Raw genomic sequence first — 11,884 nt, 5'->3', positions numbered from 1 at the left:
CCAAACTGAAAACACTGTACCCACTAAGCTCCATTCTTCTCTCCTCCAGCCCCTGATAAGTATTCTACTTTCTCTAGATACTTCATAGAAGTGGAGTCATACAGTGCTTGTCCTTTTGTGCCTGGCTTATTTCACTTAGCATAATACTTTCAAAGTTCATCCATGTTGTAGCATGTATCAAAACTTCATTCCTTATTAAGGCTGAATAATATTCCATTGTGTGTATATGCCATATTTATCTATTAATCTGTGAATGGGTTGCTTCCTCCTTTTTGCTACTAGGATTAATGCTGCTATGGACATGGTTACAAATACCTGTTTGGTCCCTAAAATGTTTGAGTGTATGGATGTGTATACTGAGAACTGAAAGAAGGAAGGCAGTGTAATATGAATGCACATATAAAGACAATTTCAGTTCAGTTCAGTCGCTCAGCCGTGTCTGACACTTTGTGACCCCATGAACTGCAGCACGCCAGGCCTCCCTGTCCATCACCAACTCCCGGAGTCCCCCAAACCCATGTCCATTGATTCGGTGATGCCATCCAACCATCTCATCCTCTGTCGTCCCCTTCTCCTTCTGCCCTCAATCTTTCCCAGCATCAGGGTTCTTTTCAAATGAGTCAGCTCTTCTCATCAAGTGGCCAAAATATTGGAGTTTTAGCTTCAACATCAGTCCTTCCAGTGAACACCCAGGACTGATTGTAACATGATAAATGTGACATGAAAAAATGGGACCAACATTTTTCTTCTAGATATTTGCATATGTTACTTTGTTTTCTCATCATCTCTGTGACAGTAGGTAGCGATAGGTCATAGTGGCAAACTGGTAACACCGCTAAACCATTATATAAAGTAGACTTAAAAGATGTAATATTTTATTTTATTTGTGAAACCTCGTATCTTAGAATGTGCCTGCTGCTGCTCAGTCACTTCAGTCGTGTCTAAACTCTTTGTGACCCTATAGACTGTAGTCCATCAGGCTCCTCTGTCCGTGGGATTTTCCAGGCAAGAATACTGGAGTGGGCTGCCATGCCTTCTGCCAGGGGATCTGCCCAACCCAGGGATTGAACCCGCATCTCCTGCATTGCAGGCAGATTCTTTACCCACTGAGCCACCTGGGAAGCCTGTGCATAATATAGTGAGTGTGAAAATAGTCCATGGCTGTTTCCTTTCAATTTCATCTTAGCTAGTTAAGTTTCTTGCTTGTTATATTTTTATATGAATAGCATTTGTCATGGACAGGGAATTAGTAGTGAAGCTAGAAGATGATTTGTCAAAAAAATTTTCGTGTGATTGAGAGTTTTTTATTGGGAATTGAGGGTGGAAGGAGATAATCGATTATACCTCATGATGGAGGAAAAATCTGTGTGCTCTTCATGCAGCTAAGGCTCCTCTGGCTGCTCGGGGAAAATGTGACAAAATCAAAATGTCTGGTTGTGAAATTATCTTCCAGTAAGTTTGTTGCATTTATTGTGCCTATAAAAAATACCATTCATATTTATGTCATTAATAAACTTCTGGGGGGGTAGTAGTATATAGTATAGTTAAGATAAAAAAAGACAACTGGTATTTTTTTGAGAAGTATTTGTTTGGTATATTACTAGAGTATGTTTTATAAGTGTAATAGTATTAGGTTTATATATGCAGTTGAATCATGTATATACTTGTAGCCCCTATGAAATTTGATCTGTCTTTATTATAAACATTTTATAAATAAAGTTTAAAAGAAATTAAATAATACAGTAACATCTAGCAAGTGGAGACATCAGAATTTGAACCCCAGTCTAAGTAGTTCTGAGGATTATGTTTTTTCTGTTGAATCATTCTGCTTTCCCCCCAGAAGCATTCTGGGGACACTGGGGTAAATCTTTATACCTTTATTTGAAGGTCATTTTAAAAAGTCTGCCTGAGGATAGCAAACTTGTGTGCTATTGTGAGATAATTGTAGAGACCATTCTAAGGAAGCCAAGGTAATGTCTAGTAATATTTTTAGCATCCTTTTTCTGCACACTGTTGTCCAAATGATTCACTTTGTGTTATGCAGAATATGAAACATTGTTACAGAAGCTATTTTAAGCTGATTTATGGTATAGGCTTATATAGAACTTTTCCTTTGGTCAGAATACTTGGAAGCCTATAGGAATATGTGACCTGCACCAGGTTTCTACAATTCCATCTTCACCAAATACTGCAAAATTTTGAATTTTTTTGGAGTAAGCTCTAAAAAACCAAGTCCAGATTAAAAATTTTAATTGCAAATCCCCTATTCATATCCCAGTAACAAGCTTGTGCATGCTCAGTTGCTCAGTGGTGTCTGTGACCCCATGGACTGTATATCCCACCAGGCTCTTCTGTCCATGGGATTTCCCTGGCAAGAATACTGGAGTGGGTTGCCATTTCCTCCTCCAGGGGATCGTCCCAACCCAGGGATTGAACCTGAATCTCCTGCATCACCAGAGAAGGCAACCCCACTCCAGTACTTCTGCCTGGAAAATCCCATGGACGGAGAAACCTGGTAGGCTGCAGTCCATGGGATGGCTAAGAATTGGACATGACTGAGCGACTTCACTTTCACTTTTCACTTTCATGCACTGCAGAAGGAATTGGCAACCCACTCCAGTGTTCTTGCCTGGAGAATCCCAGGGACGGGAGAGCCTAGTAGGCTGCCGTCTATGGGGTTGCACAGAGTGGGACACGATTGAGGTGACTTAGCAGCAGCAGCAGCTCCTGCATCTCCTGCATTGGCAGGTAGATTCTTTACTACTGAGCCACCTGGGAAGCCATAACATTATACAAATAGAAAACAGTTATGCAATCAAAAATATCCAGGCATTGTCAGGAGTAATCTTGATTGTTCCTTTGATCAAAATCCTTCAGTTGCTTCCAAACAGGTTTTGAGATGATGTCACTTTATTTCAGTATATATAGGCTCTTCATCTAGCTTCTACCCCTCACTAGCTTACCTGCCCTCCTTATACCCACACAGCTCCTTGATTCTAGGTTCATTAAAATGTTTGTAGTTCCACAAGGGTGTGGCAGTAATTTCCAGTCATCACTGCCTTTCTGCGTGCCCTTTATGTAAAACACCATTATCCACTCCTGCATTTTCTCTGTTTAATTGCTTCTCAGAAACTCAACTTCAGGCTTGGCTTTCAAGATGCTGCAATCTATTCTATTCCCCCACTGCCCCATGTACATATCTCTAATGTGGTATTGGTCTTGCTGTCCTGGAATTACAGATGTATTTATCTTTTTATTCCATTCATCCATCCTCCTTGAGGATGTGGACTATGTCTTGATCTTGGACTCCCATTTCTATCACAGTACCTAATGTATAGCAGATGTTATAAAATATTGATTGAAGGAAGTGATGTAAATCAGTAGATGAAACGGTTGGTGAGTTTTATTAGTGATCTTCAGGAAACATTTAGGAATTGTAGCAGATGCTATTAGTTGCTACTGAACAGCCATCCCTTCATTTTTTTTGTTTTTTTTTTTTGCTTTTTTTGTTTGTTATCAAAACTCAAGTTTCTGTGTGGCAGTGTACTGCAGGGCATGTATCTTCATAGCTGTAAGGCAGTCATGGCATCCTCTTGTCCCCTCTGCCAGTGATCCATCTGGGTTGGACATGCTGGGACATGAGGGGAAGCTGTGGAAGTTTCAGGGAGAGGCTTTCTTCCCTTAAAGGAAACACATTTTCCCCCCCCTTCTCTCTTCCTGCAGTGTTTACAGTTCTCTAAGGGATGTAAAGCCTGGAGCTGTCCTGTAACTGTTAATGTAAGGTGGCAAAGTTATAAATTATATTCTGAGAATTGTGGAAGGGGAAAGATGGAGAGTCAGCATCTTTGAAGAGATCATTGAGCCACATCAATCCTAAATTGGCTGTTACAAGCAGACTTCTTTTTATATAGCATGATTTAAGTGGCTTTGTTGATTGAGCCACTATGCAGTTGAATGGTGGCCCTAATAAAAAGATGTATCTATGTCAGAACCCCCAGAATGTGTGCATGTGACCTTCCTTGGAAAAAAGGATCTTTGTGGATGTAATTAGTTAAGTAACTTAAGCTGAGATCATCCTGGATTATATGGGTAGGCCCTAAATCCCATGACAAGTATCCTGTAAGAGGTGCTTAACTCAGAGGAGAAGAGAAATGGACACTGAGAAGACAATGTGAATCAGATACAGGATTAGAATTCTGCAGTGACAATCCAAGGAACATCTGGAGCCACCGGAAGCTGGAAGAGGCAAGGAGGGGTTCTCTGTTGCCTCCAGAGGGAGAACGGCCCTGCTGACACCTTGCTTCTGACATCCAGAACTGTGAGAAAATTTCCATTATTTTAAGCCATGTAGTTTGTGGTAATTAGTTAACAGCAACTTCAGAAAGTAATACAAACCACAAGTCAGTTCTTCTGTTCAGATCAGATCAGATCAGTTGCTCAGTTGTGTCCGACTCTTTGCAACCCCATGAATCGCAGCACGCCAGGCCTCCCTGTCCATCACCAACTCCCAGAGTTCACTCAGACTCATGTCCATTGAGTCAGTGATGCCATCCAGCCATCTCATCCTCTGTCGTCCCCTTCTCTTCTTGCCCCCAATCCCTCCCAGCATCAGTCTTTTCCAATGAGTCACCTCTTCGCATGAGCTGGCCAAAGTACTGGAGTTTCAGCCTCAGCATCATTCCTTCCAAAGAAATCCCAGGGCTGATCTCCTTCAGAATGGACTAGTTGGATCTCCTTGCAGTCCAAGGGGCTCTCAAGAGTCTTCTCCGACACCACAGTTCAAAAGCATCAATTCTTCAGTGCTCAGCCTTCTTCACAGTCCAACTCTCACATCCATACATGACCACAGGAAAAACCATAGCCTTGACTAGACGGACCTTTGTTGGCAAAGTAATGTCTGCTTTTGAATATGCTATCTAGGTTGGTCATAACTTTCCTTCCAAAGAGTAAGCGTCTTTTAATTTCATGGCTGCAGTCACCATCTGCAGTGATTTTGGAGCCCCAAAAAATAAAGTCTGACACTGTTTCCACTGTTTCCCCATCTATTTCCCATGAAGTGATGGGACCGGATGCCATGATCTTCGTTTTCTGAATGTTGAGCTTTAAGCCAACTTTTTCACTCTCCACTTTCACTTTCATCAAGAGGCTTTTGAGTTCCTCTTCACTTTTCTGCCATAAGGGTGGTGTCATCTGCATATCTGAGGTTATTGAGATTTCTCCCGGCAACCTTGATTCCAGCTTGTGTTTCTTCCAGTCCAGCGTTTCTCATGATGTACTCTGCATAGAAGTTAAACAAACAGGGTGACAATATACAGCCTTGACGTACTCCTTTTCCTATTTGGAACCAGTCTGTTGTACCATGTCCAGTTCTAACTGTTGCTTCCTGACCTGCATACAAATTTCTCAAGAGGCAGGTCAGGTGGTCTGGTATTCCCATCTCTTTCAGAATTTTCCACAGTTTATTGTGATCCACACAGTCAAAGGCTTTGGCATAGTCAATAAAGCAGAAATAGATGTTTTTCTGGAACTCTCTTGCTTTTTCCATGATCCAGTGGATGTTGGCAATTTGATCTCTGGTTCCTCTGCCTTTTCTAAAACCAGCTTGAACATCAGGAATTTCATGGTTCATATACCTCTGAAGCCTGGCCTGGAGAATTTTGAGCATTACTTTACTAGTGTGTGAGATGAGTGCAATTGTGCGGTAGTTTGAGCATTCTTTGGCATTGCCTTTCTTTGGGATTGGAATGAAAACTGACCTTTTCCAGTCGTGTGGCCACTGCTGAGTTTTCCAAATTTGCTGGCATATTGAGTGCAGCACTTTCACAGCATCATCTTTCAGGATTTTGAATAGCTCAACTGGAATTCATCACCTCCACTAGCTTTGTTCGTAGTGATGGTTTCTAAGGCCCACTTGACCTAAGTATAAGGATTTTTAGAAAAATTTTCAAACTAAACATATGAAATGATTGATAATAATTGGTAATAATTAAGGAAGAGATCCTAGAATTCCTGAAAATGCTTTCTGTATGACTTAAAAACTAAGATTGATACAACGTTCAGGTACCCTGGGGGTGGGGTAATAAGACACTATCTGCACCTTTACATAAAACCTGGGGCATACCTATTGAAACCAACTAAAACAGGGCAATTCCTCTAGGATTCCATTCCAAAAAAATAACCAAGTGCCCAAGGATAGACATAGATAGATGTAGTTACAGTTGCTGCAGTAAATGTCTGTATAACAAAAATTTGGTGAGTGCACTATTTTTAGTAGATGTTCTCTTTTCTTATTTATATTAGTAGGAGACTGGATAAACAGTGATACTCTATACCACAAAGTACTATGTGATCTTTTGTTTTCCAGCTTCATTCAGATATTATTGACATAACAACATATGTAAACTTAAGGTGTACAACATGATGATTTGATCATGTATGTATTGTGAAATGATTATCACAGTGAGGTTAGTTAACACCTCTGTCCTCACATAATTACCTTTTGTGTGTGTATGTGTGTGTGTGAAGATAACTTTTAAGATCTACTTTCTTAACTTCCAAGTATATGATGCAGTATTGTTAATTATAATCACCATGCTATACATTATTAGACTCCAGAACTTACTTATCTTGTGCTGGAAGATTATACCCTTTGACCAGCATCTATTTTCTCCCACTCCTAGCCCTGGGCAGCCATCGTTCTACATGCTATTTCTTTGAGTTCCCCTTTTTTAGGTTTCACCTATAGGTGAGAACATACGGCATCTGTCTTCCTCAGCCTGGTTTACTTCACTAGTGTAACTCCCTCAAAGTCCGTCCTTATTACTGCAGAAGGCAAGATTTCTTTCTTTTTTATGGCTGAATAATATTCCTGTGTGTGTATCTTGCATTTTTGAATCCCTTTATCCATCAGTGGACACTTAGCTTGTTTCCATGTTTAGTTCTATGTGATCTTTTAAAAGTGGAAAATCAGTGCTGAATTATCTATAATTTATTTTTGAGAGAAAAAGCAAGATGAAGTATAGAACATATACCATGACCTTCTATGTGTAAAAACAAACCTAACATTTGTATATGCACAGGATGAAAAGTCAAGAAGGCCTAAAAATGTTAACATTTCTATAAAGTGGGAGTGCAAAGGAAGACACTTGCCTTTCTACATTTTTGTATTTGTACTTTGCTTTTTTTAAAAAAGACATTGTCTTTAAGTAAAACCATTGAGTATCAACACCTAGAACAGTGTGAGTGATCTCCAATTTAGGAAGGACTCCAGGGAATATCTATAAAATTAAAGCTTGGAGAAGAGTAGTTAGAACAACAATAAGGCAAGAAAAACAGCTTCACAATGAACAGCCTGAGGACCTTCTTCAACCAGGACAGATGTGAACCCAGTCTCAAAGTTATGAACATTATGATAGTAAATATCAAACTTACTAAAGGCCAGAATACTGGAATAAGAGGAATGCTTTTTGAGGGAAAATACAATATGGGTTCTGTTTGGGAAGTACTACTTGGCACAATGAAAAATTACCGTATATAATTAATTTAGATCTGGTTGACAACAAATAGACTCAATCAAGATTTTAGCAAATTGACAGATTACAGATCCTTCAATAGCAACCAAGAAAGAATGCCTAATATATGCTGATGATTATAAGCAGTAACTATGTGCTGGATACTTATTTATTTGGACATTTTATATGTTACTTATGTATTCTTCATAATTCCCTGTAAAGTAGATGTTATCACCACTCATTAAGTAACTTGTCCCAGGTCATACTGGTAGGAAGTGGCACATCTGGAATTTAAGGCTATCTCTACCTGACTTCACTTTCCCAACAGCATCTTCAGGGAGTAATGGCCGATAGCAAAATTATGCCTTCCTTTAAGACCATTTTTGATGATGATATCCAAGGTCAAGCTCATTATGGGAATTTTTTGTTCCTGTTTTTAAATATAGTCAAAAGTGATTGGGATTTGAGATAGCTTCAGAAATATATATACTTAGAACAGAAAAAATATATAAAAATTTAAATATCTGAAAAAGAATGAAAAGAAAATCAAGACCGGTAAGAATTTCAGAATGAAGATATGGAAATTATCAGATCTTACATAATTAAAGTTGCAAAATTGAAATTATTAGTGGCCAAAGCAAAAGATGGATCACAACAAACCGGAAAATTCTTAAAGAGATGGGAATATCAGACCACCTTACCTGCCTTCTGAGAAACCCTTATGTAGGGCAGGAAGCAACCATTAGAACCGGACATGAAACAACAGACTGGTTCAAAATTGGGAAAGAAGTACATCAAAGCTGTATATTGTCACCCTGTTTATTTAACTTTTTTGCAGAGTACATCATGCAAAATGCTGGGCTGGATGAAGCACACGCTGGAATCAAGATTGCCAAGAGAAATATCAATAACCTCAGATATGCAGATGACACCAGCCTTATGGCAGAAAGCAAAGAGGAAAGAGGAACTAAAGAGCCTCTTGTCGAAGGTGAAAGAGGAGAGTGAAAAGGCTGGCTTAAAACTCAGCTTTCAAAAAACTAAGATCATGGCATCCAGTCCCATCACTTCATGGCAAATAGACGGGAAAACAGTGGAAACAGTGACAAGACTTTATTTTCTTGGGCTCCAAAATCACTGCAGATGGTGACTGCAGCCATGAAATTAAAAGATGCTTGCTCCTTGGAAGAAAAGCATATTCTCTTCTTTTCAAAAGAAAAACCCACCTAGACAACATATTAAAAAGCAGAGACATCACTGAGCAACCAAACAACAAATAGGTGTTGATTGTGTTTCCAAGCAATTAGACAATTAAAAAAAAAATCTTTTAAAGATGTTATTTTTAGATTTCCCTATTTTAAAATATCTTGCCCTTTTTTTTTCAGTTGAAGACAGGCTATTTCCTGTTTATCTATTATGTCTGTTTATTTCTGAGTTAATCAGAAGAGACTAGATTTTGCTTCAGTAGCATCCTCAAAATTAGTGTCTTAGAACAGTAGTGTACTCCTCACTCATGCTATTGTCCGTGAGCTCTGCTCTGTGTTGTTCTCACTAAAAGATGCCAGTTGGCAGAGGCTTCACTCTCTGAAACATCACATAACTACAACCAGGGGACGGAGAAGGTCAAACTATGCAACAGCTCTTAAAGGCTTCCTCCTGGAAGTGACACTCTTCAATTCTATTCAGTTTTATTGACCAAAACAAATCACATGGCCACTACTAGCTTCAAGCGGGCAAGCAAGTGGAGTCCTACTGTGTGCCTGGAAGAAAGAAAATCAGAAATACTAGGGAATAGCAATATTTGCTTCCACTCTTCTGGTCGTTAAATATTCATTTAATTCTCCTTCTTGTTTGCAAAATACATCTTATCTCCTTCCCAGGGTAGACATACCAAAAACATCATCTGGTCAGGACGTCTAGTTCAAAACCCAGAATCAGAGTTACATGTAGTGATCTCTACAATAGGTACAGATGTGCCTCCTTTTGATCTAAGTGATCTCTGCATTAGGTACAAATGTGCCTCCTTTTGTGCTTAGATCAAACAATCAATACCTATTTGTTGTTGTTTGGTCACTCAGTGATGTCTCTGCTTTTTAATATGCTGTCTAGGTGGGTCATAGCTTTTCTTCCAAGGAGCAAGCATCTTTTAATTTCATGGCTGCAGTCACCATCTGCAGCCAGAAGACAAGTGAGAAGACCCATTCCAGAAGACAAGTTATCTGTCCCTATGGATGAGATAGTCACAGCAAAGATTCCTGTTTGAAAGGAATAACAGAAGTAGAGGCTCATCTGTGGTAGTTGTGAAATCCTGTGGGTGGCTGTTTTGAGGACCCTTTATCACTCTGGGGAATGGGGAATGTTTCTTCATTAAGCCCTGGCTCTGCTCCTTAGAAGTGGCTCCTTTGTTCACTGTTCTCCACTACTCATGATTCTTTCTGTGACTGATTCTTCCTTTTCTGTTATCCTTTGTGGCTACTTCTGGAATAGGTTTTTTGTGGGTAATATGTCCTCCTTAGGTGCTGAGCAGCTTTCTTAGTCTGCTTTGTGCACATAGATGGAGTTATAAAGGTGTAAAGACATTTAGGCTAGTGGTTATTTTGGAAGTACAACTCTCTCAGAAACATAACCAGGAGGGGGAAAAAGTCCAAACTAGTCATTTTCATCAGCTCCATGCTTCCTTCAAGATGTGATTCTCTTTTGTATGTATTTTGTATGTAATTTGTTTTCTAGCCCCGGTTCATCCTCCTGTCTCTCCCTCTCCCTCTCTTCTTCCCTTCTCCCTCTCACAGTGATTACATAGGTTTACCAAACTTTGATGAAAGAGTTACTTTCCCTTAGTCTCTTTTCCCTAAGCCATTGTGTCCAAACGACTTTTGTTGGTTGGATCTTTGATCTGGGACCTATTAGTCCACTCATTAAAAGTTTTTAAAAAATGGGTGAAAAAGCCAATCTTGTAATTTGATGCATTACCTCCAGGCTGAGTTTTAGTCGTCCTTTATCATTCCAAACATTTCTCAATTGTATCTTGAACTGTTTGGGGTTGAGAAGTAGTTACCTACTTCAACTCTACAAGTTCTCAAATTGGAGTCTGTTCCTTTCATTCTTGCTTACAAACTGGTCAGCTCTTTTCCCACTTCATCTCTTTTTTGTAATATCTTGCCAGGCAGCCAACAGCGATGAACACACAGCATTTTGTTTTCCAATCTTGCCCTTAAGCTATAGATTTATTACATGACCTGTTTTCCAAGTTAGCTGTGAACAACAGTTTTATGAAATGTTTCGCCACTGTAGATCATAAATTGCTCTCTCTCCATCCTCTGAAAATGGTTTCCTTCCTGCTTGCCATCTCTCTTAATTATTTTAGGTTCTTGTTATGGTAGCACCTCACTTTAGATAACAGTTTCTACCTTAAATGAAGATGATGTAGATTTTGCTGCAGTAACAACCTGAAATTCTCAGTGGCTCAAAACAATAAAAATTTATTTATCACTCCTGCTACTTGTCTTCACAATGTGGAACAGAACTCTTCAACTACCCCAAATAGACAGGGAACCTCTCTACCAATGTTCCCAAAGACAAAATGCTTACCCTGGGGGACACTCCAGACTCTTAGGGTTCACAGGAAGGATAATTTTTAAGGACTCAATATCTGGGTCCTCAATTAACATATACACTTTATCTTTTTTTTTTCTTTTTTTGTCCTGAATGACCTACTCGTTCCATTCATCTGGTTTTCAGAACCAAGGTTTTTGACTCACCTTTGGGCTGATGCTTAAGCTTTTCAGGGCAAAGACCCAAAGCATGGCCACAATCTGCACCACTTGCCCCTGGATTTCCCCAGCACAGGTATCTAACCCACCCATATCTGCATCTGCATACTGGTTCTTGGCCTCGGCAAGCCACTTCTCAAAAGCCTTATTCTTGCATGTAAGACCCCATCAATGGAACATTTCTGGTGGCCTCTGAAAACGTTGTCAGTTTTAATAAAGGTCTCTGGTTGTACCTGAGATGGCAAGTACAATGGGAACTGTCTTTTCCTGAAATGTTGCAGATCAGTTACAGCAAACAACGGTGACCGTCAAGGAAAACTGTCACTTTGGGCTCCTTTTTGACCACAGCAGCTATATGGAAGCAGCTGTAGCTTCGATAAGGGCTACAACATATACACTTAAAAAAAATTGATCTGCCTTATTTTTTAAATCAATTTTTGAATCTCAATGGCTGAAATAGAACTTTCCGATTTGTATAGAAGTCTAATAGCTGGTAGGGAGATAGGTGCTTAGTTACTCAACATCTAACTGGAAGAGGGAGGAAAGACAGCAGCTTGCAGATCATGCATTGGTAATTGTTACAGACCAGACTGGGAAGCAACATAA

General features: G+C 39.6%; 1 non-coding gene across 1 annotated transcript; it reads right to left on the bottom strand.

The window, feature by feature from the left end:
- Positions 1-11,533: 11,533 nt before the first annotated feature.
- On the bottom strand, positions 11,534-11,666 carry LOC129656685 (small nucleolar RNA SNORA16B/SNORA16A family). Its single transcript, XR_008716474.1, has one exon. It is a non-coding gene; the product is annotated as a small nucleolar RNA SNORA16B/SNORA16A family (small nucleolar RNA).
- Positions 11,667-11,884: the final 218 nt, after the last annotated feature.

This window comes from Bubalus kerabau, chromosome 6, assembly GCF_029407905.1.
Source record: "Bubalus kerabau isolate K-KA32 ecotype Philippines breed swamp buffalo chromosome 6, PCC_UOA_SB_1v2, whole genome shotgun sequence".
NCBI lineage: Eukaryota > Metazoa > Chordata > Mammalia > Artiodactyla > Bovidae > Bubalus > Bubalus kerabau.
Note: the sequence above shows the minus strand (reverse complement) of the source record. Positions and strands in the feature narration are given on the sequence as shown.